Here is a 27,854-nt window from a genome sequence, read left to right on the forward strand (position 1 = left end):
GGACAGCCATACAAGGTGAGAAAGGATCAGCCAGGAGTTCATGCAAGATATCTGTGTGTGTGCGTGTGTGTGTGTGTGTGTGAGAGAGAGAGAGAGAGGGAGGGAGAGAGGGAGAGAGAGAGAGGGAGGGAGAGAGAGAGACAGAGACTGACTTTTGCTTCTCTGCTTACACTGAAGCAGATCCTATTAATTTCAGGGAGATGTTGTCTGTTTTAACAGGTTTAAAATCTGGGAGGTAGACTCCTTTATCCTTAATGGAATGTGCTAAATTTGCCTTTATGGCAAAAAGGAGAAACCTGAGGCAATGAGACTTTCTGGCAATCCTACCATGCAGCCTCTTAAATGATTATCTAAAGCTTCCCCCCTTTTTCTAATTTAGCCTAATTTCTACAAAGTGTCACAGCCCAATGAACCACTGAAAGCGAACCAGTTCACTGAACTGAACTGGATGGAACAGATGGAATTCCACCCTTCCTCTGCTTGAGAGACTCTATGAACAATGCAAAGTCTTTTAAAACCTCTCCCTCTGAGCCTGCTACTTAGAACAAATACTTAGTTTAGTCTGAAGTCATAAAGCCAGCAAAAAAAAATAATCTTTAAATCTTATACAAGTTAGCTTGGAAACAGTAAACCAACTAAAATTTTTACCTTCTTTTAGCATTTCTCTCTGCCTTTTTTTTCCCCCACCAGGAAGGGAATAGTGACAGCCAGACAACAAGGCTGTAGGATTATTTTATCTTCTAGTTTTGTTTCAATACTACCATCTAATCCAGTTTTCCAGACATTTCTATTTAAATATACATACATGCATACTTACACACTATGTGGGTGTGCATATGTATGTGTTTCTGTGAACAGATATTCCCATTTCTGCAGAATGGAAATGCAATGAGAAATGTGGCTTTAGCATTGTGGCTACTTTGGTGACTGCCTCTTTAAACTCTCCCCCCCCCATCATTCTGTGCATAATAAATGCATAATACAGTGCAGGTATGCATGGTCTTGCTTCTCTTCTCCCCCCTTCTACTCCTCCAACCAAGAACACACATTTTCCAACCTGTTTGTGAGTTAAGCTTCATGGAAATTTGGATCGTTATCATGAGGCTGTAATTTCTACAGGGTTTCATGAGTCTGTGGGCAAAATGAAAGCCAGCTCCTCCAACCTTTTTTTACAGGAAAGCCCACTAAGGAGTGTGCAAGCTCCAACAGGCCATATAAATTGGTTCTGCAGCATCTCTACAGATAAACGACTTGGCTGGAAGGTTGGAACAAGTTGGAAGGAGGAAAAACCTTTAACCAGCCTCTAAGGTTTTCAAGGAGTGGTGTCATGAAATCTCATATCAAGGTTTAATTTTTGATAAATAAATGTTTGCACATCCGCTCATAGCAGCTGCAATACAATGTTATACCCAGCCCGAAGCTGCTGTTATCACTGCATAGATCTCCCTCAGGAACTAACTAATTTTTTGTTAGTTTGTTTTGCTTGGCTGGTTCTGTAAAACAGCATGGACCTTGCCAGAAGGCTGTGAAATTCTAAAGTTGCTTTCTTCCATTCCTCTATTCAAAGTATGCATGGTATTCCCTCTGATGCCATCACACAAAGTCCTTAATGGCACAGAGAAGATTGAGCTTCGGGCAGAGGTATATAACTTCAGACACAACAGTCACATGTCATTTTTAATATAATAGAAGAGGGAAAGTATTATGACTGTTCTTCTATCATGTTAAATCATGCATCATCATCATCATCAATTCATCATCATCATCATCATCATCATCATCATCATCATCATCATTGTATTGACATGGTATAGTAATCATGTTAATTTAATTTTAATAAATCAAACTTAACTTTTGTCCTGATTCCAGCCACTTCTTCCTCTTGGCTCTGTTTACTTTTTAGGATGTAGCACTTGATATAATTTTCAAAGGTAAAACTTTACCAGGAAAAATAAATGAACTACTCTAAGATTTGAAATAATAGATGGTGTATGAAGGCATCCTTACAGGGAAGTCAAAAATGTTAAGAGACAGTCACACCCATGTAATTAATCAACCCCTTTAATAGTATTCTACATTTGACCCACCCTATAAAGGCCTTTGATTCTATGCACTGACCATAGCTAAAGAAGCAGAAATTATTTCTAATTATTTCAAAAGATAGCACTACTTTACAAAACATAGTTTCAGCTTCAGCTGAGCAGACTAAAAACAATGGAAATTAGAACTTATTAGAAACAAACTTGATCCAATACTGGTTCAATTCTGATAGATTTGTGTGTATAAACCATTTTTTTTGTTGTAGGTATTGTTACTCTGTAAGATAGTTTTAATATGGAGAGTATTCCAAAGCAGTGAATTCATACCTCACACTTAAAATCTGAAAAGTAGTTTCAAGTTTATATACATCAAGTGAGACTGATTGTATTGTACAATTTGGCTTTAAACTACTCATGTCTACTTAATAAAAAAAGTTCTATGAAATATGAAAGTTTGATCATTTCCTCAATACAGGTGATCTCAGTCAAACACCACTTTTCATAATTTGTAGCACTTATATATAAGGACATGTAAAAGAATTAGAATACAAACTACAGGCATAAGTACCATGCTCTGTTGTTCCAACCAGCAGCTGCTCTGCTTGAAAGTGTATAGAAAGAGGCCCATTTTAGTCAGCAAATATGTGACTTGGCAACTAAAAAGGTGGAGGGAGTTCTAGGATGCATTGCAAGAACATTAATAAGATGGATCCATTCATCATACTGAACCTTAAAAAACGCACAATTCCTGGGTTCATATAATACATTATACTCAAATAAATAAACAAGCCATATCAAACCAAGCCCCCAAATAGGAAGAAAGTCTAAGTTCACAAACCAGGTGCCAAGTGTGCAAAACAAGGTCAGTAAGACATAATCCAGAATCAGAGTCTGCAAAGCAAGGTATGTAAATCCAAAGGCTGAACTGCAAGTCAAAGTTTTCCCAAAAAAAGGAGTGTGTGCCAAGACAAATATTTATTTATTTATTTATTGGTTCGATTTATATGCTGCCTTTTTCCGGAGACTCAGGGCGGCTTAAAATGCGTTAAGCAATAGCCTTCATACTTTTGTATATACCTGCTTAGTAGGGCTTTCGCCCCCCCCCCAGCGGTGTTCTTTTTTATACAAAGTCAGCTTATTGCTCCCACAAACCGGATCCTCATTTTACCTACTTCGAAAGGATGGAAGGCTGAGTCAACCTTGAGCCTGGTGAGATTTGAACTTGCAGTAATTGCAGGCATCTGGTGTTACTTAACAGTGCTTTAGTCTGCTGTGCCACCAAGGCACCAATAGCTGTCCTGGTGAATGCACCCTCCCTCCAGCCTCTGTTAAATTACCCTGAGCTAGGTGTTTCTTGTGAAGAGACAAGGCTCTTCACAAGCAGCTTTGCAGATCTCTTCTGACCTTCCCTCTGCTCCACTCTCTGTGCCCCATTCTCTGATTGGGTGGGGAAGGCAGCTATTCCTCATTAGAGGGGATCCATTGTCTCTCATTGCCACTGCCACTGCACATCTGCAACCAAACCTCCCCTGTGTTCATGAAGGCAGTCAGTTCCCAGTCCAGTTGACCACTTCCTGTAATGCCAAAGGGACGTGGAAAAGCATTAGCTTCATCCCTGGACTCTCCAGATGTTCCAGAAGTGCCATCCCCCTCAGATAGTATTTGTATTTATTTGTATTTATTAGTTTGTCAAACATGTACAAGATAGCATATAAACATGGATATGAACAAAAGAAATGAATACAAATAAATGACGACAGTAGGACGGTAGGCATGCTGATGCGCTTATGCACGCTGTTAAATCGTGGGCGATTGAAGGAAGACTTGAAACAATGTAACTGTAACTCTTTTATTTAACTCCAGAAACAGCAATGGCAATTCACCCCGGGCAACCCTATATATAGGAAGGGGCTGTCCCCGGCTGCAACCACTGACGTGCCTTCTAATTTCCCGCTCTCAGGACTAATTCCTGATTGGCTCATTTGAACTGTACTTGATATCTAACACTCCTCCCCCCTAGTTCAGTGTCCGCCCATCCGGGGTCTCTATGCTACGTAGTTGCATAGGGGGGAGGAGTGTTAGATATCAAGTACAGTTCAAATGAGCCAATCAGGAATTAGGCGTAAGTAGGCGGGTCGCTTGGAGGTTCGACCGGACCTGCGCAGTTCAGTCGTTCCGGTGCCTTCGGGTTGAGAGGTTGAGGTCCGCTGCTCTCTCTGTGTGGGCTCCGGAACTCTCTCGAACTCGGTCTCCGGTGTGGATTTGCCTCCTTCTCCCACTTTACTTGGCGGTCCCCGCCGGTTCCTTTCAGCGCCTGTTGCCTCCTCCGTGGACTCAGGTACGTGCTCGCTGTTATCTTCTTCCGGGCTGGTGTTAGGCGTGTCCAGAACTGGCATTTGTGTATTGGCCCGCTCTGGTACCGCTTGCGTGTCTTTTCCTTCCCCCTGGTTGTTGTGCTGGGTTTCCCTCTCGACTCTTGTTAATCTTCCCCTGAGCTGGTCGATGTGCCTTTTCCAGTGCTGGCCGTCTGTTGTCTGGACCCGGTAGGACAGGGGCCCCGTCACCTGGGTTATTGTTGCTGGTACCCAGAGTGGGTTTCCGCTCAGGTTTTTTGCGTAGACTCTGTCCCCTGGCTGGAACTCTCGGATTCTGCTCGTGGAGTCGGTTGGCTTCTCTGTGCTGTACTGTGGGTGCAGTCTGTCCAGAGGGGATCTCAGCTTACGGCCCATTAATAATTCTGCTGGGCTTCGGTGGGTCGTGGCGCTTGGTGTAATGTGCTGGATGGCTAATAGTTTATCTAATTTGGCCTGAATGTCCCCTGGGCCTAATCTCATAAGCGTCTCCTTTGTAGATCTCACCATCCGTTCCGCCAAACCGTTCGTCGAAGGTTTTTTGGGGGCCGATAAGGCGTGCCTTATTCCTTGGTCAGCGAGGAACATCTCGAAGGTGTTTGATGTGAACGGCGACCCGTTGTCGGAGACTATGAGGTCGGGAATCCCATGTGTGGCGAATAGGCGTCTCAATACTTTAATCACTGCATCTGCTGTGGTCGTCGACATGAGCACTACTTCGAGCCACTTTGAATATGCGTCCACGATGACTAGGAACATATTCCCTTTGCACGGCCCTGCGAAGTTGATGTGCAATCTGGCCCATGGTGTTCCCGGGTTTTCCCAGTCGTGGACGGGGGCTGAGTTTGGTGCCGCCCTCGACTCTTGGCAGTTTGCGCAGGAGGACACCCACGTCTCGATTTCCTTGTCCATCCCGGGCCACCACACGTAGCTTCTGGCCAGGGCTTTCATCCTCACGATCCCCGGGTGCCCGTCGTGGAGTAATCTGAGTGTCTGTTGTCTTAGTGTGTTTGGAACAATGACTCTATCCCCCCACAACACGCACCCCCTTCGTCCTGACAGTTCATTTTGCCTCCGTTTGTATGGCAGGAACTCTGTGCTTATGTCTTTTTCCTCCGGCCACCCCTTCCAGATCCAATTTAAAATTCGCGCCAGTATTTTGTCCTTTGAGGTGGCCCTCACGATGTCGGCTGCAGAAATTCGGGCTTCCTCCATCATCTCGATTAGCAGGGTGGTCATCGCTGGCGCTGGATCCTCCCCGTTTCTGGAAGTGGGCACCTGCTGAGGGCGTCTGCATGGTCGATTGATTTTCCCGGGTGGTGGAGCAGTGTGTAGTTGTAGGCCGCCAGAAACTCCACCCATCTTAGCATTCTGGGCGACAAAACGGGGGGTGTTGGTTTGTCCCCTGCTATGATGCCTAACAATGGCTGGTGGCCGGTTATTAGTTCAAAACTCCGACCGTAGAGATACTCATGGAACCTTTTTATTCCAGCTACTGCGGCTAACGCCTCTTTGTCCAATTGGCTATAGTTCCGTTCGGGTTTTGACAAAGTCCGGGAGAAAAATGCAATGGGGGCCTCTGTTCCGTTAGGCATCTTGTGGCTCAATACAGCTCTGATGCCGAAGGGGGATGCATCGCAAGTTAGTTTTATGGGTAATGTCCCGCTGTATTGCACTAAAACTCTGTCTGACGTTAAAAGGTTCTTTATGTCTTCGAACGCTTTCCTCTCTCGCTCCCCCCATTTCCATTCTGCCTTCCTGTTCAGTAGCCGGTGGAGTGGTTCAGCAGTGGTAGCTTTCTGCAGTAGGAAGATATTATAAAAGTTAAGCAACCCCAAAAATGCCTGCAGTTCGGTTTTATTTTTTGGGAGGGGGTGCTTCCTTGATCGCTCTCAGCTTCCCGGGGGTGGGTCTAATTCCCAACTCATCTATCAAGTATCCCAGGAACTCGACCTGAGTCTCTGCTAGTTGGCACTTGCCCCTTTTAACTTTGAGTCCCACTTTCTGGAACCTTGTCAGCACCTCCCTCAGCCGCTGCTTCAATTGAGCCATGTCCCTTGCTGATATTAATACATCGTCAAAATATGGGACGACTCCCTCGATTCCCTGTAGGAGTCGTTCCATCAGGCTTTGGAACAGCCCGGGCGCTACGCTCACCCCAAATTGCAGTCTCTTACATTTGAATGCGCCCCTGTGTGTAACGATGGTTTGTGCTTCCGCGGTGGCTTCATCTATGGGCAGCTGCTGGTATGCTTGTGCTAAATCCAATTTTGTGAAGATTCTTCCCCTCCCCAAGGAATGCAAGAGGTGTTGGACAACTGGTACAGGCTATGCGCTTTGTTGGAGTGCCTTATTTAATGTACTTTTATAGTCTCCGCACAAGCGTACTGACCCGTCCGGTTTAATCGGTGTCACGATGGGGGTTTCCCATCTCGCGTGGTCTATTGGCTCTAACACTCCCTGCGTGACCAGTTTATCTAATTGTTCGTCTATTTTTGGCCGTAGCGCAAAAGGGACTCTCCGGGGTTTGATTCGGATTGGGGCTACCTGGGGGTCTAAATTGAATGAGATTGGGGACCCTTTGTACTTGCCTAGCTCGTTGTTAAAGACCTCTGCGAACTCCCTCATCAGGTCCTCCTCCCAGGTGTCGTTTCCGATGTGATCGACGCCGGTGATGGCTAGCCCCAATGGCTCGAACCACTCCATGCCCAGCAGGCTGGGCCGGTCTCTGTCCACAATCGTGAGGGGTAGCGTGGCTTTGAATGTCTTGTAGGCTACGTTGAACTTGCCAATGCCTACCACAGGAATTCGGTTCCCTTGGTAGTCGATGAGGGTGAGGCGCTGTCGTTTGAGGTCGCAGGCTGTGATGTGTGGCAGGAGCTTCTTGATTGTTGTCCAGGATTCCATCGATAGGCTGGATCCCGAGTCCACCTCCATTCTGCAGGGTCTCCCCTCGATCAAGACTGTTGCCGCCATCTTATTTGCCCTTCCCGCGCTGGCATGGCCGATCACGATGGTTTGATGGGTCTCGCCTCGATCCGCCCGATGGTCATCGTTTCTTTGTCCTCGCCCAAACGGTTGTCTCTTCCCACTTGTCTGGAATTTTCTGTTGTTTGTTGGCGATCGGGGGGGTCTGGTCCTCCTTGAGGCTGGCTGGGATGCCCTGCAGACTCTCGCTATGTGCCCTTTCTTTTCGCATCTTTGGCAGATAGCGTCCCGGAATCTGCATTCGGCTCTCGGGTGGTTCCCTTCGCATCCTGAGCACCAGGCCTCTCTCTTCCCCTGTTGTCTCTCCTTGCGATCGGCTCGGAGGTGATGGACTTCATCCTCCTCGTCCTCTTCCTCCGAACCCGATTCCACTCTTTCATAGTGCACGGCCGCCTCCTCCTTTACGGGCGGCCCGCTTTTCATTTTTTTCATAGCCGCCGCCGATTTCTGGGAAGCTTCGGTTGCGGATGCTTCTTCCAAGGCCTCCTTGAATGTAATTTGAGGCCGGGCCAGCAACCTACTCTGTAACGTGAGGTCCCTCAGTCCCAGTACTAGACGGTCCCTCATGGCCTCATCTAGATTCAGGAAATCGCATGTGGCAGCTATTTCCCGCAAGGTCGCCACGAACGCACTGATTGTCTCTCCCTCTCTTTGGTCCCTCCGATAAAACTCATGCCTTCTTACCAGGGATGATGCTTGCGGTGCGTAGTGTGCCTTGAGTATTTCTTGCAACGTTGTCCAGGTCATGGTCTTCAGATCGGCTGGGGCGGCAAGCGCTTTTGCCATTTTAAACACTGCCGGGCCGCAATGGGTGAGGAAAAGGGCCCTCTTCCTCTGCTCTGATAAGCTCAGCAGATCGTTCGCCTCCATGAACATATAGAATCACTCCATGTAAGCTTCCCAATCTTCCCCGGTTGGGTGGAATGGAGTGGGCGGTGTGATTGCAGACATCACGATAGCCGATGATCTGACCGGTGTTTCGGTGGATCGGATGGGTGGCTGATGATTGCTTGGAGATTGATGTGCAGTCCTGTTCCTTCAGATCCCACCTTCGTCGCCAATGTTAAATCGTGGGCGATTGAAGGAAGACTCGAAACAATGTAACTGTAACTCTTTTATTTAACAGTGCAACCACTGACGTGCCTTCTAATTTCCCGCTCTCAGGACTAATTCCTGATTGGCTCATTTGAACTGTACTTGATATCTAACACACGCTCCCTTTACGAACCTCTTAGGAATGGGGTGAGGTCCACGGTAGACAATTTAAGGTTGAAGCTGTGAGGGTTAGAGGATGTAACAACTGACTCAGGTAGAGCATTCCAGGTGTTGACCACTCTGTTGCTGAAGTCGTATTTTCTGCAATTGAGTTTGGAGCAGTTTACTTTGAGTTTGTACTGATTGTTTGCCCATGTATTATTGAGGTTGAAATTGAAGAAGTCACTGACAGGTAAGAGGTTTTAGCAGATAATTTTGTGTACTGTGCTTAGATCATACCGCAGGTGGCGCAGTTCCAGATTGTCCAAGCCCAAAATTTCAAGTCTGTTGGCATAGGGAATTCTATTGTGAGTAGAGGAGTGGAATACTCTTCTCGTGAAGTACCTCTGGACATGCTCAATAGTATTAATGTCCGATATACAGTGTGGAGTCCAGGAAGATGAGCTGTATTTGAGAATTGGTCTGGCAAAGGTTTTATATGTCCTAGTTAGCAATACAATGTTACCGGAGGAGAAGCTTCGGAAAATTAGGTTAACAACTCTTAATGCCTTTTTGGCAATGCTGTTACAGTGGGCTCTGGAGCTTAGATCATTTGAGATGAGGTCCTTGACAGAGTTGGGGTCGTCTACGAGGTCGTTTCCATCCAACTTGTATTTGGTGTTCTGATTTTTATTGCCAATGTGTTCTGATTTTTATTGCCAATGTGTAGGACAGAGCATTTATTAGTCGAGATCTGGAGTTGCCAATTGCGCGACCATTCAGACACATGGTCAAGGTCGCTTTGTAGGGTAGTGGCATTGTCAGTTGAAATTATTCAATACCAAGATTTAATAACACTAAGATTTGAAGATGGTGCCAGTTCTGACTTCTCCTCCTCCGAACCGGGATCCGACGGGACCATGATAGGGTATTGCAAACCCAGCCAGAAGCTATGTAATTGCTGCAGACAATTACACCATCTAGATAAATAAGGTGTTAAGATTGAAGGGCAGCTGACACACCAGATCCATTTTGCACTTGTTTCTGTGCCATTTTCCCATTTGTTTTACTTTCATTTAAGCCCATTGGTCAAAATATAATGAGAAAGACAATACCAAGGCGAGAAACATTAACTCTTTCGTCCACACTGTTTTCCTAAAACTGGGCTAAACATTGAGAACAATGAACTTTTAGGTTATGGAAAGCATTTGAAAAGAAATGCTTTATAAAAAGAGGATAGCAGGAGCAAAGCTTCTAGGGATCTTTGGATGGTGCAATTGCATTTAGAGGCTGTCCCTAGTTCTCTGCAAACATGTGCAGGTACAGACTGTGCTGAAATAGGCTTACAATCAGACACAACCTTTGAAGCAGCTGAAGGGCTTGGCTATTTTATTGTTATGGAGAGAAGTGCTTTGCCTGTGCTTATATGACTTTGGGAAGCACTTTTTCAAATGATTTCCATACCAGGGAGTTGATAATATGGTATCTTTGAGATAACAAGTAAATTAATTTGCAGAATGAAACTAAGTCAAACTTATGGTCCCAAGGCTGAATATTCTACAATGGCTCTTTTTCCTAAAAACAGCCATGTCCACGGGGTGTGATGGGGGAGAGAAAGACATGGTTGAGACTATGCAATTAAAGCCCTGCCCCTTATTTTACATGTATCACATGTTTGAAAGGTATGGGATTCAGTCATCTGGCTACAACTGCCATCTTGACTTTTCTGATCCACCTGTTTCAATCTTCCATGAAAACAAGCGACTGAATGGATGAGGTAGAATGGAGTCTCTGATTGAAAAGTGCAAATGAAAAACCAACTGAATATGCCTTAATGGACAGAGTGTGATTTTGTGCTGACCATCCTTAAATTATAACACTTTATGGTAAGGCCTTTTTTGATCTAATTAGCAAAAGAAAAAAAAGGTATGTACTATCTGTCAATCATTATGCACCTCATTATTTTTGGTGTCTTGAGTGTTTATATTATAAAACAGAGTATATTCCCTTATTTTAGAAAGGTTTATATTATAAATGTAAATCAAAAAGGCCACTGATCTTTAGCTGGGATAAAGATTTTAATTCCAGGTAATTAAGCATCTGCTGTAAAGGAGGCTTTGGTATTGTCAGCATTGTAATCCAGCAGGGGAAGATCGAGTCCTGTTGTCCGCCCATTCTTATAATGGATGAAATCGCAATAATTGTACTGCTTCTTAAATACTAGAGGTTTGGGGGCCCTTCGAATGCAACATTTGGTGTTCACAGGATGATTCTTCAAACACATATACATGGAAACATTATATCAGAATTAACAGTCCATGCAATTTTTCTAGAGATGAAGCTATAATGAGGCCCTGTCAGAAATCTATGTACATTATGTCAGCATTGGCCCTTCCTTATCCAACAGATTATTGATGTAACTCTTGGGGATATTTCAGAGTGGAATTCTGATTCTGAGGCCAACGATCCTAATTAAGGTTTTTTTTGTGTGTGTGTGGATATAATACCAAACATTTCATGAATTGTAGTGAAAGTCTGGAGCTAAATTTGACTGCTGAAGCCATTAGCAGCTCAGAGAAAAACTGAGAGGAAGGCTGTAGAAACATAAACATACACAGGACAGAATTTTCCTCCTAATACTCAGCAGTGCATTTCAAGCCTGCCAGCTAGACAACACATTCCTGAGGGGGTATGATCTACTGGTTAGTGAAGCATACTTAGCATCCCCCAGCCACCCCATTTTCTGGCTAGGGAACATGCTGGAGTTGGCAACAAGCACCAGCCAAGGGCACACAACTAACCCCCTCCTGAAGCTGTAACAAGCTGCTGCTTTCTCCATCAACCCTTTTCCATCTATCGAGGTCTTGCTTGACACCAGGACCTGCATCTCATTTATCTCCTTCCTTTTCTTTTCCTGGCACACATGAGATGGGAGGATTCAGATAATTCAACCAAAATGTAGGAAATATTTTACACTAAAGACTTACTGTGCTCCTCTGGGAAGAGATATCAGATGGGCCCCATGATTGCTTTACTACAGACAAGGTTTTGAAGGGTAGCTGTAGAGAGGGAAAATCTTTCATATCTCGGCTGGCGCATAAAGAATAAACAAACCCTTATTGTACAAAAGCACAGTGAACTCTAAAAGCTGTGCTTCTAAAAGCTCTAAGAATTCTAAAAACTTCACACTAATCATGGTATGCTTAACTACCTTCTTTTCAATAAACTACAATCATACAACACATGAAACCAAGCATTATAGCTTAGCGTAATATATAAATCCAACTTAAATTTGTTCATCTGAAATTTCCTTAATGCAGGATGAACTTTTTTTTGGCAAAATGTGTTAAAGTGTGAGATTAGGAAAGGGAGGCCCAGATTCAAGTCCACCTAAACTTTGCCCATGGAAGCTCACTGGGTGCTTTGGGGCCTCTCTTTGTCAGCCCAATATGCCTGAAAAGAATCAGTTCTGTGTCTGCTTCTTTGAGTTTCTGGAGGAAAGGCAAGGTATAAATATCTAGTGATTAAATAAAGTGAAAACAAACATAAAGAAAATGACCACCAAGTAATAAGAGTTAAGTATTGAGAGTTAAGAGTTAAGTATTCACATTTTCTATTATGGACTAGAATCAGGCTATCGTTCATTCTCATTTTCATAGAAAAATGATAAGGATGTAATAAAAAAAGAATATTGGCCTGGGATAAGAACTGAATACATTTGTGGCATCTGAAATTATTATAATAATGAATGCAGCAGAATGAGGTTTTAAATTAACATAATAAAGAGATAACTTATTTAGAAAAACATACTCGGTTTACCAGATTTGGACTTCGCAATCTGGGTGACTTCTTGGCAGCAGCAAAGCTATACAGAAAACTCTCATTCTTTGCTGACATCTAACAGCCATTCAGATTTTTGAAGAACAAATCTGGAAGCTTTAACCTACTCTGAAATATTTGTACTCGGAGTAATAATTAAATTTATAAAAGTTATAGAATTTTACAGCCAGTTGGTGTATTATTAAGACATTAGGCTAGAAACCGAGAGACTTTAGATTCTAGCCTTTTAGGAATAAAGCCAACTGGGCCAGTTACTTTCGCTCAGCCCTAAAAAGAATGCAGTGGCAAACCATTTTTGAAAACCTTGCCAAGAAAATTGCAGAGACCTACTGAGATAGCTGCCAGGAATCAAAAACTGATTTGGACACAACAACAAGAGCAAAAGACTTATAACCATAACATTTTTTTATCTTGCTGCTTAATGATAGTAAAAGATGAAAACAGTCCTAAAGGAATAAAAACATGGCTGTGTTAGCTATCTACAGTAGACATTCTAAGATTAAAGTTTTGGTTGCTGTCATGTGATGTTTTGTAATGTTTTTCCCATTTGCGGAGCTGGGTTGGATGTGGCATGTATGAGACACATTTGGCCCACGGGCTGTCAGTTTGACACCTCTGCTCTATGGCATGAAGTCTGCCTATTTCTATTCTACCCTTTCCTTATTTCCTTCAGCAGAGATACAGAAATGTTAACATATTAAAAAGAGCTTCTGAAGAGAAGAAAGGAGCTGGTGTGAGCTATCTTTGAACTGTGAAGCAACATTTTCTGGAGAAAGTATGGAGCTGTTACCTGAGCAAATGAGCAATTAGGATCAGCCCTAGGAGAGAATTGTTAAGGTTTTAGCTGTTACAATGCAGTGGGCAGAAGTCAAAATAAACAGAAGTCCCCATTCAACCGAGTCATTTTCTGTGTGATGGACGTATATGTTACAGATCAACATATTGATTCCTCTTCAGAAGATCTGATGATCTGAAGGAAGTTTCTAGCTTTATCCAGCCCAGCCAAAAGAGGATTCTGAATTTCCTTCATCACCACATTAACTTAGGAAACTGAACACTATAAGCTGCTCTGAGTTTGTCATGGGGAAAGATACAAGTGCTTTAAACCAGGGGTCTCCAACCTTGGCAACTTTAAGCCTGGTGGACTTCAACTCCCAGAATTCCCCAGACTGGTTTAAACAGTCTCAAACTAGTGCTATGTTTGCATTCCCACATGTATCTCTAATATACAGGGTAACATGGCTTTAGTTTTGATAGAAACATTATTTATAGATTGTTATTTGTTAATATTCTCATAATATTTTCCCATAATATTTTTAATTCATTTTGATTCTGCCACATTTATTTGTGTCTCGAGGGCATTTGTCCTTTGAATAACAAAGTTATTTTGATACCTGCATTACATTTTCCTGGGACTACTGCTTTCACTTTCTTATTATTTCAACCTTGATTAAAGCTAAAGAGAATAGAAATGTCACAGGCTTTCTATTTTTAAACGAATGCATACTTTTTCCTTTTTACAGCCCACAAACAGTTGTTTCCTATCAACTTTCTCCAACTCATTCCAGACAGAGTGCTGTACTTTGATAACCATTCAGATACAAATATTCTCAGAAGTGTTTCCAATCTGGTGATATTATGATAACATAGCCCTAAGGGTTTATTAGCATCATGTATTCATTTCACCTACTTTCATTTCCTTGGATGAAGTCCAGAATAGCCTCTAGTCCTGTTGATTGCTCTTCAAACAGAAGAAATAGCCCAGTATTACATTTAGAAACATGCATCCCATTTCTAATGACTGTATTGCTGCTATACCCATCAATGACAGGGTAATTGAAATTCCACTACAGTCACTGGCTCTCTGTCTCTTTACAAATTATTTTTCAGACCTATCTGGGTTTTTTTCCCCCTTTTCTGTTTCCTTTTATTTTTGTTTTAATCTACCATTTTGTCCTAAGCCTTTCCCAGTCCATGTAATTTTTCTTCTTAACAGTTTTATGCTAGTGATGCTCCCTTGGTTTTCCTTTAGTGGTATTTTTGTGTTGACCTAATAGAAGAGCAATATTATGAATCTTGAGTAACTTCTTGGTTGTCCCTCTTTCCCACCCATTCCTTAAGATGAGCATTTGCTGCATTCCATTATGATTTGCAAAAAGTTTGGTTCCATTTCCCCCCCTGAACTTCCTTGCTGTATTTTCACTTACCTGGCTCTCCTCAGATGTTTTACATCAACTTCTCTCCTACTTGTCAGTTCTCTTTCTGTCTAAATTCAGGAGAGCAAATCATACTCATAACCGTTAAGCCCTCTATCTATAAAACCTGTTCCTTTCTGATACATGAAGACTTCCCTTGTTCCTTTGATTTTGGAGAATGAGCTAGCCAAGACATGCTATATTACTAATCTCATAATGCTTCAATTTGCCATTTGTAAATAGGTTATTAGCTTCAGAAAATACACCCAAATAAATCAATGGTTGACTGTGAGATAATGTTCAAAAAGAGATTAGTTGTGGCCTGAATAAATTAGAGCTGTTGTTCTTTGGAAGGCATTTCATTAGGTATACCTTTGAGTGCTCCTCAACATGCGTCTCCCCCCCTCATCTGATCAGACCCAAACTGGGCATTCTAAGGAAATGGTTTCCATGTCAGTTCCAGAATATCATTACACAATTCTCTTCAACTGGCAGTGCTGCCTCTACTCCTGTTTATCAGAACAAAATAATTTAGTACTATACTACATTTCCTCTAACTTGCTTTGATCCAAGATACTGTAGTTTTATTCTTAGAAATAATATGTTCTAAAAGTAGCAGTACACAAATTCGACTTGGGAACTGACTGGCCATGGCCATAGTATTTATCCAACACATCATTTAAGATGATAGTTTTAAAACCTATTTTAGATTTTTTAAATATGGGGATTTTAAGCCAATTTCCTTTTCAGATTTTACATATTTTACTAGCTAAACAAACTATTAGGGAACTCATTATTCTTGGCAGCATTATGGGGATCATATTTGCAGGCAAGTTACTCTTTTTGAACTATTTCTTTGATTTATAGGGCACATGCAGATTTTAGAAGGCCAGAAAGCCTTTTTAAGTATAATTAGGCTGTCTTCCCTGAGTCATATTTGGAATGCCAACTTATTATAGAAACTGGCATACAATGTTGGGGTCTTTTGATATCTTCCATTATTTAGGCAATTTATTTAAAAGCTTGAAATCAATTTCTTTTCTTCCTCAGGTACTCTCTTAGCAGCAATTTTCAATTTGGTAGCTCCCCACTGTTTAATGTGTTCCTGTGCCCTACTTTATAGAGGACAGTTCTCTATTTGTAGGACTGCACAGCCCTAACCTAGTTTAAAGATGAGAAACCAGAATGGTGACTTTGAAATTGCCCAACCACATTTAGCATCTGGATAGCAGAACGAACAGAAGAGGTCATCTGGTTATTGTCTTCCCTATTATGCTGAGAGGTATTTTATTTTTTAATTATGGTAATTACGTATAGATTTGAATCTATGCCTACACATTAGAATATGTAGTTCCCATTTTGATGATGTTTTTCTTATTTAAAATAATAGCCATCATATCATCATTATGAGGTTGTTTCACCGTGAATATTATTCTATCCGTCCATCCGTCCATCTATCTATCTATAGCATGTTAACATTGTGGTTCAAGAATATTGCTAAAGAACAACGACAGTTCAAAATAATTTAAATTAGCTATCATTCTTTCTTGATGTGTCTGCAGGTTCCCTCTGTTTGGGTCCTATTTTTCCTTTCTGAGGCCAACTAGATATATTGTATACATATATTGGTAAATTCACATGATACTTTAAGCAGATTTAGCATTATCTTTGAATAAGATGCAGGCAACAAAGTTAAAATGTATGCTGTTATCTAATTGCTTTCACATTCTGCAAAAGCCAGTAGCTATGAGATGGCCTTTCACTTGGAGCAAGCTAAGCCAATCATTTCAAAATGAAAGCCATGGCTTGTCCTCAACCACATAGGAGTTTTGCCCATGCTTTCATTTTGGCTTCAGATGGATTTTCAAACATTTGGACCAAACCTCTTGTGCTGTTTGTTTTTAAAGAAGGGCCCCCTGGTTTGAGCTGTCAAATTAGGTTGCAGGTAGCCTGGGTTGTGCATTTCACTGGCCTGACAGAAACTGCAGGACCCACAAAGCTATTTTCGTTCATACTGTCAAAATGGTTGGTTGCTTAGAAATATCTCAGATGCAGCAGCATAGAGAAGAAAGTCCATAAATACCGTATATCAGCCTGCAGCCTAAATGAGCATGCTAGCTGAGTATTATGGAAACTATAGTCCAGCGCACCTGCAGACAGAATAGGTTTGAAAAGAAAACATTTTTTTCAGTTGGGATATAATTTTGATTAAGAATTTTTTTATGACAATAAAAATAATACAAGTTTAGAAAAAGGAAGTAAAGTATTAAATAAATGGGGGGGGGGGAATACAAAGAAAGAGAAAAAAAGAGAAAGAGAAAAAGTTATAAAGAAGCAGCATCCAATCATATTTTACAGTCTCTCTCTCTAAAGTTATCACCTAATTTCATTCTTTCCATAGTCTAGTTGAAAAATTCCTTTATATGAAGATCTTTAAAAAAAACCTTTTCCTTTCCTTAAAGCTTCCTGCCTGTTAATTAGGCCCAGTATCTTGGCTCAATCCTGTTACAAACCCGATATTGCCTTCTCTAAAATTTAAATACAGTTCCTGTCCTAGGACAGGATTAACAAGCAAACCATTTAGGCAGACTGTGCTCTAGAAACATAAATGAATTACTTTCCTCGCTTGTGAAGGAACAAGAACAATTATAATAGTCCTTTATTTTTGCAAATGCTTTCCCAACTACATTGATATTGTACATAATCTTGCATTTAGGAATTACCCATTCTGTGGTGCAGTCTACTGTTTATTTCAGTGTCTGTCTTTGGCCCAGGGTTAAAACTATTGGAGGTCCAGATGACATCTGGCTTCTCCGCTCTATGAGAATATTGGCTGCAGTGTTTATCAGTGCATTATTCATCAAACTGATGATGCAAAGTATAACATGCTGTCTGTAACTCAGCATACAAGTGGAAAGAAGTTGGCAGAAATGCCCAGTGTTCTGTGAGCAGCATGTAATCAATAGTCTGGGTGCTTGTTCACTTTATGTTGATGACTATTCCCTCTGGTATGCTTTTGTATATTTGGGGGGATCACTGTCTTCCCAGCTGTGCTGCTTTTTAACTCTGTTCTTGGTACCAGCTAAGATAGATAGAACAGAAGGGACAACCTTTTGTGCAGTGGGTGTCAAATCAACTTAGCTAGTTACACAAAGCATGACAATGAGAATCAGAAAGGAAACGAGGCAGGGTAGCATTTCCAGGGCTGCAGATCTTTTTTTCTTTTAGCAAAACAAAGATCTGAAATATGCTCTTGATTAAATGGCCATGGTGACCCCCAGTCCTAATCTACGATGGCATCACTAGTGCTGTTGCTACAATTAATTTCAGTGGGACTCACTTTGTTTACTGCCTACCAATACAATTTAGCCTTGAAATTATTACTGCTTAGACAAAACAACATTCATATGTTTAATGGCTACTAACAATCCAATAAATGGGGAATGTAGGTTCTGAAACTAACATTTGGCAAATTATGCATGCAGTTGGGCAGACCGTGAATGGGGAGGGGAAGGGAAGGGAAAACAGAGAGCTGGAAGTTATCTGAAGATTAAACATTTTTGGATGAAAGGTACCTTTGTGGGGATCCGATTTGATAGAGTGGTTCTGCTATCAAATGCTCTTTTACATTTTAACTAGAACAAGTACTATAAAGAATTTCTAGTGCTCTGTTCTCATATACAAAAGAAGCTACCCTGGTATGATTTCCTGGGATATTCCTTGCCTCAAAGAAGTGGGACAAGCAGCAACAAATAGTTTACAAGGAGGCCAGCTATAATGCCTATTTCAAAAACTGTAATGCAGTCACATAAATTCAAACACTAGGGTTTGCAGATAGTCCTTGACTTAACAACAGTTCATTTAGTAATCGTTCAAAGTTACAACAGCTATTTATAAAGTGTTTTATTGCTGTTTTCCACAATTACGACCATGGCAGCATACTCATGGTCTCATGATCAAAATTTGGATGATTGGCAACTAGTTCACATGTATGCTGGTTGCAGTGTCCCGGGTGATGTGATCAGTGGTGGGTTCCTCCCGGTTCAGCCTGGTTTGGCCGAGCCGGTAGCGGTGACAATATGACATCACCAAACCAGTTCTCTTTGTTCGGGAACTGGGCCCTCCCAACCCCCACCCCGCATTATTCTTACCTTTTATTTGGCCCCGCCCCCAATCTATTCGCTGCCTCCCGAGTCCCAGCTGATCGGCTAGAAAGAAAAAAACTGTTTAAACTCTTGCTGCAGGGCTTCAAAGGGCCGCCCTACAGCTGATCAGTGTTAAAAGGCAGTGTGGTGGTAGACCAGTGCGCTCGAAAAACAAATGGGTAGACCGGAACGCTCCAAGAATAAATGGGTAGACCGGTACAGCTCTGCAAGCAGTTAAAAGCCTGGTAGACCAGTACCTCTGCTAAATCCGAAAGAATTGTCACATGACCATCAAACCACGCCCACAAAATAAGCCACACCCACAGAAGCAGTAGTAAAAAAATTTAGAACCCACCCCTGGATGTGATCACCTTTTGTGACCAAGCAAAGTCAATGGGGAAGCCAGATTCACTTAGTAATGATGGTATTAGCTTAACAACTTCAATGATTCACTTAACAACTGTGGCAAGAAAGGTCGTAAATTGGGACAAAACTCACTTAACAACTATCTCATTTAGCAATAGAAATTTTGGGCTCAATTGTGGCCATAAATCGAGGACTACCCGTATTGGCTTTCCATTCTGTATATGCCAATTTCAAACATGCTGTCAAAAGTGTCCCTTTGGGTGCCTTGGATTGATCAAAACCATGAAATAAGGCATTCCACATGTTACTGTTATTGTTGCAATTAGGACTTTTTACGAACGAAAGACCTAAGAGGAGAAATTTTTTTTTGCTTTTCCACCTTTCTTTCAGGAGGCTCTACCCACCTGCCAGGACGTCTCTACACATGGATGAATGAACCCGTAGCAGCCGAAATTGAAATCCACTACTGGGACAAACATCTAGGATACTATATCTAGAATTGCATCCTTTTCCACATATTTTTTGAAGCAGTTGTCAGGATGCATTGCTTTGTTTTCTATACTGATTTCCTAGAAGAAAAGCTAAAAAGAGCATCCTAATGAAAAATGATAAACATAACTGTGAGGTTCCCCAAGATGCTTAAATTCCAAAGCAAACAATATGGATGCAATCCTCTATAAAACTGGGAAATAGCCATGAAAGCTATAAATCCCAGGTGTTTTCCTTGTTGTAATGAAACACCTTTCTCTGAAAGTAAGCTCCATTAGAAAAATAAGGCCAAAAGTGGTAAGTTTTTCTTTTTAGAGAAACTCTCCTGTTGAAATGTCATTGATTTGATGGATTCAAAGCTGAAGCCAAACTTGGGCCAATCTATTTGGCTCTCTAAATGGCACCTCCACTCATCCAATATCTAAAGTAGGTACTTTATTGGCACACAAGGCAGGCACTCCCATCAGCATCTTCCCCCAGTGCACAATAATGTATTAAATAACCTCCAATGTACTGACCTTTTATAAGAACCAAAATCTTTTCTAATGATGGAGCTAGCCTTGGCATAATCTATAAATAATTTTTGCAAGGATAAATTTGTGTTGACACAGTAAGAATTCAGGAGCTTGCTAATATTTGTATTTCATTTCACTTTCAGGGAGTTTGAAGGATATTTAACTAATTAACTTCCATTGTCTGAGTACCTCTAACCATTTATTGTTAGTTTGTGGAATTCTGGAAGTTGGGCATCTGAGGCCAGATATTCGCTGCCCCTAGTTTAGACTTAAATGTAGTTTGGTCCAATTCTTGTAATGTGCATCACATTTTTAAATGGGAGCTAGTTGGCATACATCTACCTGCTCTCATGAACTCCATCTGAATCTCAATTACAGGGTCCAACTGTAACTGCATCCATATTGGCTGAGCACATGAAGGTCAGTTTGCTTACCCAAGTCTTTGTTATTGATCAGAGTATATAATATATGCAGTATGTATCTTGCATAAAGAAAGTATAGGAAAATTGTAATTGAAAAAAATATCCCTCAGCTCTCTGAAAATGAAACATGAGTTTAAACATTCTGTGCAATGAAGGTAAAATGATACCAGAAAATTACTCCTGCTATGTTGTGGTAAGAGCAATTTAAATTTAATTTTTCCAGTGCCATTGCTCTTCTTTACAGATAAATGGAGACTCATTCTTTGAAAATATTGTCTAAATGCCTGAAGTTTGTGTGCAGAAATGAAATGCACAACCATTACTTTTTTAGAAGAATTAAGTCTCTCCAAAGTTACTGAAGATTTGCACCAAAAATGATTAACTTATATGCAGACATTGGACCTTATCAAAGTTGTACTTGAGTGGAGAATTAACCTTAAATTAGTATGTCAGTTGGGTTAATATTTTTAGATGCTCACACATGAACCTTAGACCAAGGATTTGATAGCTCATAGAGCTTGAGTGACTTACAAAAGAAATTAAGAATGTCTGACTGCCAAGTATTTAACAATACCAACAGAATGTTTCTACATAAGTTATGATTTTGTAAACATAGAATGAAGAAAGCTTAAATTAACCATGAGTGGACTTTCACACAAAAGGACTACATGCACACACTCAACAGGCATATACCTTATTTATGCTGTGTAATATATTTATCCAGTATTTCCTTAAATTTAAATTACATTCCTTAAACTAGTTTTCCCAAGCATAGTTTGGGGAAAGAACTAATGTAGTTCTTTATATAATTATACTTTATAAAACTTGTTGTATTGTGTTCTTTTAAACTTACATTTAACAATTTTTAAAACAAAAATCTGTGATGTGAGGGGAGATGAAAATGAAATGTAAAATAGATTTGCTTCTCAGATTAAACAAAATGCCCATTGCTAAAGGTCCTATCCAGTTGGTACAAATGATTTGGTGAGACCTTATGCACATTAGCTGGATTCACACATTATACTAAGTTTTTAACTATAATTTCTTGTTGACCAAGAAAAGTAACCTACTTCATAAATACTAAAGCATACTGTAAACCATTGTTTTCAAAGCTTAGTGTCTGGTTTTAAATAAAAATGAAACAAATCACTTATTATTTAGTGTGATCTGTAGATCTAAATTTATTTTATTGTTTCTAATAATATCCTTGGATGCCAAACATTATGCTTTGGTCTTTAAAGATACATTTGTTTCTTTAGCTGTTATGTGATAAAAACCATTCTTGCTCCAAAATATCGAACCTATGTTATCCTTTAGTGTATTTGTTTGAATACTCAGAAATAATCCCACTGAGTGCAACAATTACAGAAAAATGGGTGTAAGGTGCAGCCTTTTTGTATTTTGAATATTGTATAAAATCTCAAGAATTTCAACTGAACTATAAATATTCTATAGGAGTAAAAATCCTCTTACTGCAATTAAAATCAAGTCTAGTTAATGAGATGTTTATTCTGGTTCCTCTCTTCTCTTCTTTCATTTATCTTCTTTTTAGGATATTTAGAAACTTTGAACAAAATTTGCTCTGAACTGTGAAGATAGAATAAAAATCAAAGTTCCAAAGTGATATTGTCTTTCATTACTAGGCTATCACATATTTGATGTTTTATAGAGAAAAGGGGTCTAAACCCCAATTATGAAACAGCAGCTTGTTTTTCCATTTGTCTAAGAAACTGAGATGTCCTGAGTGATTGTAACTAAATGTAACTAAATAGAAGAGAAAACAGAAAATAAGGGTGCCTTGTACTTTTAAAGATGCTGTTCAATAGTTCAGAAAGGACAGGACATCCTTGGTCTCTGTGTTGGCAATGGGCCATGAACTTGTTCTATATGTGGCATATGTCCTGGAAGCATAATCAGAAGAGTACTGATTAGCTCGTCAGACTGACCTGCTCATCCCATTCGTTTCAGTTCAGTAAGCATGCTGCTGCTAAGCTCAGCCATTTGGTTTCCGAGTCATGGGATCCCTGACGCAAAGGAGAGCACCCTTCTCCAAAATCTACAGGGTTTAGGACCATTACATCTGAGCACGGGCCCTGGGGCTCCAAATAAACTACAACTCCCACATCCTTAATGTGTGCTTCATTTGTTACAGCTACTGAGAGACAATGCAGAAAAATTTGGAAAGATCTGCACTATCCGAAAAAGTTAATAAGCTTCTCCTGAAGTTGCATACAAAATTATTTCATTTTTAATGTTGCAGCTATCACAACTTCTACTTTATCATGCATTTTGAATAAGTAGTATTTTCTGAGAAGCAAAAATACAGATTACCATAAAATGGTAACAATCTGATAGACAAAGTTGAAATTTGCCACCATCAAATGGCCAGAGTTTTGCAGTTCCTATCTGATAGCCCTAGTGTTTCCATAGGCAAAATGAAAACTTTGATGGATTTTGACTTGAACGATGGCAGAAAGGGAAATTGTGTATGTTTTAAAAGCTTACTTTAGAAGCTTAAAGTAGCATAGGGTATTAGTGAACAAAGCAAATGGCCTTGAAGGAGAGAAGGAAGATCTTCTATCAAGGCAGAGATCAGATAAAAAAAAATTGACCTCACAACAAGATAATTTGTGAAAATATCTGTCTGTCTGTCTCTTTCTCACACACTCATGTAGATTCTAATAAAGATAACAGAGGGAAGAAAACTAGCGCATTCAGACTTGCAAATTTTATGTTACTATAGCTATTCTATAGCTTTAGGCCTGCATGTGTCTTTTTTTCTGACAGGACCCTCTAAGTATCTTTGGAACTTTATTTCTCTGTATGATGACATATTATGCCATTACGTTATTATATAATTGTAATGTAAGTAATGGTTTTAATTATAGCATTAATGTGCCATGATCCAGAGATGTAGGGTTTTTTTCTCTCTCAACATTGGCAAGTCTCTGATTAAAAGGATGGGTAGTAAAACCTGCAAATAAAGTGCCAATAGCAACATAGGATATCACATTTGTTCCGCTGTACCTAAAATTGATATCCATATCTCTAAGGCATAGAGTTTTTTTTAAAAAAAAGTTTTTATTTTTATTTCTCATAAACATATTTGAATGTACAGTCTCTTACCCATCGTAATTCATCCTTATCTTTTTATTTTCATTTTTCATTGTTCGGGGCTGCTCTTTTACAATTTACCCTTCTTTATTTTCCCACAACCTTTCCTCTTCTTCTCCCCTTCTCTTCCTTCTTCCATCTCTTCCTACTTTCTTTGTTCCTCCTCTCCTCTCCTTCCCTTTCCTATCTCTGGAAGCTTCACATGATTTTGTACAGTGTCCTGAGAATCACCCTAAAACTGCCAACATGTTATTACTGTAGACGTCAACAGGTTCTCTCAAAAAAATTCTGATACCTCACACAAGTCTGAAGATTTTAGTAATCTTCTGTGAAATATTATGAAAAGTTGCAGGAGAGAACCAGAAATTTCACGAGATTTTACAATCTTGTGCAGTTTTAAAATATTATTTTACTTGTGAGGACAGGAGTCTCTAGCTTTGCAGGTAAATCCGGATACTGCACTGCTACCCCATGCTCTCTTACATTTTAAGCTAACTAGTTTTAAAAGAATGTAACATTTTGCATGTGGATTTACAAGCAATTTATACAGGCCTTGTAAACTTATTGTTTAAAAGGTCAGATGAAATGTAATGAAAGCGAATGAAATGGGTGTCAGTATGAACCAGCTACAGACAAACCCAACTGCAATGTTATTCCTAAGGATTAATTATTATCATAATAATTAATGCAGAGTAAGTGTTTGTTTTTTTAGCTTACGAGGGTCACAAATTTTGCCAGCTGTTGGCAGGACTGATAGTTACCTCACATGCCAAGTTTATGGAAATAGAAATTTCAACAATAAAAGTGTGTTTCACTTTCTTCTTTCCCTAAAGGGTTATGGAGTGGGAATCACTAATAGAGCTGTAGCTTTCTTTTAATACAGGGGAATAACTGTAACCTTGTTGCTGGTATAATTACGATTTATATTGACAATTTCTTAATATGATTTGATTGCTTATTTGTTTCCTATGACTATCATTAAGTATCATTCCTATGACTATCATTGTACCTTATGATTCTTGACAAATATATCTTTTCTTTTATATACACTGAGAGCGTATGCACCAAGACAAATTCCTTGTGTGTCCAATTATACTTGGCCAATAAAGAATTCTATTCTATTCTATAATAATAATAATAATAATAAAAGTTTGCCATGATAAAGACTACTTAGGCATCGTGAAGGCAGAATTCTACACTTTCAGGTTTACTTCAGCCCAATGAACTTTTAATGTTTCATTATATGATGGCTTCTTAAATTATAGTACAAATATGGCATGATTTCTGATTCTAATAGAATCAGAATTTATATAAAAATGCCTAAATGCAGCGGCACAGAGAACAATGGGCCAAACTAGCCACACTTCCCCAATCTATTTCCCCCCAGATTTGTTTAAGTGCAACTCTTGAACTCTTAGTTAACTGTTTCAATGCAACTGAAGGGAAACATGTAGGAGTTTTGCCACATATATCTCCACCTCTCATGCTCAGGCCTTATCGTTAACTTGAAAAAACACATTCTTTTTTATTATAACATGACTTCCATACAATATTTGCATCTTTTATCTGAATGGTAAAGGCCTATGTTTTCTCAGGTTTTTTATTATGTGGCTGATATTTTTTATTCAAATCAATTTATCTGGCTGCCCTGCTCACTAATGTGAACCGGACAGCTTAAAAGGTTTAAAAATATGCCATTAAAAATACTTAACATGACAAATTAAAAACACTAAAAAACCCCATATACAAGCAAAGGGTATATGTGCTTGAGAAAATAGTCAAGTCTTCAGGTTTTTTCAGAAGGATGCACTGGACCAACCAAACCCTGGATAGGATTGTGCTCTAGAAGTTTTAGAAAGACACCTGCAGAGTCTAGCAAAGACATTAATTACCCTTAATTTAGTTCTACTGTCTAGACATCCCTTCCCATTGATTAACTATTGGGTATTGTAATCCAGAACATTTGGAAAAATTCACATTAGTCAATGTTTCTGTTCAGAATTTTTGATGCCTGATCCAATTATTTTTTCTTTAGTCTTAATTCAGTTTTGTAAAAGAGATTTTTCTAATACCATCTACAGCATCTCTTTCTCTGTATACTGTAAGTAAATATCATATCTTTACCTTTTATTTGATGGAAGATTACAGTGAAAAAAAGCAAACCATTCTGAACATGTCCAGGTAATCTTTGCTTCTTTGCTTCTCTTTTTCTAGTATTTTTCAACAATGGATATAAGATCCACATGAATTGGATAGAGGATAGTGCCAAAGCAACAGTATGCAAAAAATAATAATACAAATTTTAGCATATCAGAAAAATACTACTCTATTCAGAGAAACCTTTACAAATATGGCCTTATTTCATGAGTGTCAAACTCAATCATGTCACGTGATGTCACATGATATATTGTGACATTTTTGCCTTTGTGGAGCTGGGGTGGGCGTGGCCTGAGCATGATATATCCGGCCTGCGGGCCGCTAGTTTTTCATTAGACTAATGAAAAAGAAAAGTTAGAAGAATAGAAACAGCAAGAGCCAAAATACACTAGCATGTGAATAGCAAGCCAGAGTACTCAAGGAAATGAAATTTAGAGCATAGCTTTACTTTCCATTATATCATGTTACTTTCCAGTTGCAATTTTTCCTCACGGACTTAGGACAAGAACCATCAGTGACCAAACTGAAAACAAAATAATTTACATCTTCTAGAGCTTTGGTGACTGGATTTGGTGTTTCACCTAGAATCAACATTGTTGTAAAACCTGAAGTATACTCCTACCAGAGAAATGTCTTGTCACTAGGAGAACATCTGGATCCTGCCTACCCACCCATGCACATACACCTGTAAACTAACCGACAAGAAAGCCAGTTGTCACCTGTCACTTTTTATGTAAGAAAGTGTCAATGGAGAGATGCTTAACAAACCATGGATTTGTGGTTCTGCCCTTGAAACTCTCACAACTTAGTGAACCATTAACTGGTTAAATATGTGGAGTATTTCTGATGATGTGAGCAAACTGGTGCAAAGTGGCAAAACACACCTAGGGTAACATGAAGTTTTGGTATATAAGGTTTATTGAAATAAGTTGCATTTTGTTTGTGGCAACAGGGCATTAGCAGTCCTGGTCTTTTCTCCAATTCCTTTATTCCTTCATAGCTATTGAAATTGCATAAAATCCTTGTGATCATTCTCTAGAACAGTGGTCCCCAACCTTTTTATCGCTGCGGCCCGCTGAGCGCGCGCAGGGGTGGGGGCACGGCCCAGGAGCTTTTGCGCACGGCCCATTGCGCACAGCCCAGGAGCTTTTGCGCACGGCCCAGGAGCCTTTGTGCTGCAGCGTTCATGTCCCCCGGCCGCTGCGCGGCCCGGTGCCAGGTACTCCACGGCCCGGCACCGGTCCGCGGACCAGGGGTTGGGGACCACTGCTCTAGAAGACGACCAGTTCCACCTTCTCAGCTAGATCAACAAAAGAAAACAGAGTTGTTTTTATAATTGTTCAAATCACACAGTTATTACATGTTACATGAAAATATAGGGGGGTTAAAGGCAGTTTTAAAAAGTTATCTTCCTTCAAACTGCATCAGCTACAAATAATCAAATTGTATCTCAAAAGTGCAACAAAAATGTGTGTAAGCGTAAATCAATTGTAAGTTCCCATTTAAAAGCTGACAAAAAGGAGGCTTGAAAATATTTCTTGGGGGAGATTCCACAATTGAAACACACATACACACACAGAAGAGGTCTGATAGCACCTTTTCAGATTGACATATTAGATTAAAAATATAAGTTTGTGTGAACTACAGTTCATTTGTTCAGTTGCAATGATGTAGACTGATGCAGCATTTAAATTGGGGTGGGATGAGGTGAGGAAGGAGGGAAGACAAAATACAGGGTGATAATTCAGATGCAGGTTACATGTGAGACAGATCAATTAAGAACTGTAATGTGTTAACCCAAAGGTTCTTTTTCAGGAAGCAACTGGACTTCCTTGTTTTTTCTTTGAAGATGTTTTGCTTCTCATCCAAAGAAGCTTCTTCAGCTCTGACAGGATAGTGAAGGATAGTGAAGAAGCTTCTTGGATGAGAAGCGAAACATTTTCAACAAAAAAACAAGAAAGTCCAGTTGCCTCCTGAAAAAGCATATCTGGGACAACCATGACCTGGATGACTGAGAATCTCTACAGACTTGTAATGTG

General features: G+C 40.1%; 1 long non-coding RNA gene across 1 annotated transcript; it reads right to left on the reverse strand.

Moving 5' to 3' along the window:
• Nucleotides 1-11,559: 11,559 nt before the first annotated feature.
• LOC117672750 (uncharacterized) lies at nt 11,560-25,872 on the reverse strand. Its single transcript, XR_004593344.2, has 3 exons — nt 25,783-25,872; nt 14,103-14,153; nt 11,560-11,631 (listed from the first exon to the last, which is right to left on the reverse strand). It is a non-coding gene; the product is annotated as an uncharacterized LOC117672750 (long non-coding RNA).
• Between the last annotated feature and the right edge of the window lie 1,982 nt (nt 25,873-27,854).

Source organism: Pantherophis guttatus, chromosome 3, assembly GCF_059756535.1.
Source record: "Pantherophis guttatus breed Tessera chromosome 3, ASM5975653v1, whole genome shotgun sequence".
Classification (NCBI taxonomy): Eukaryota; Metazoa; Chordata; class Lepidosauria; order Squamata; family Colubridae; genus Pantherophis; species Pantherophis guttatus.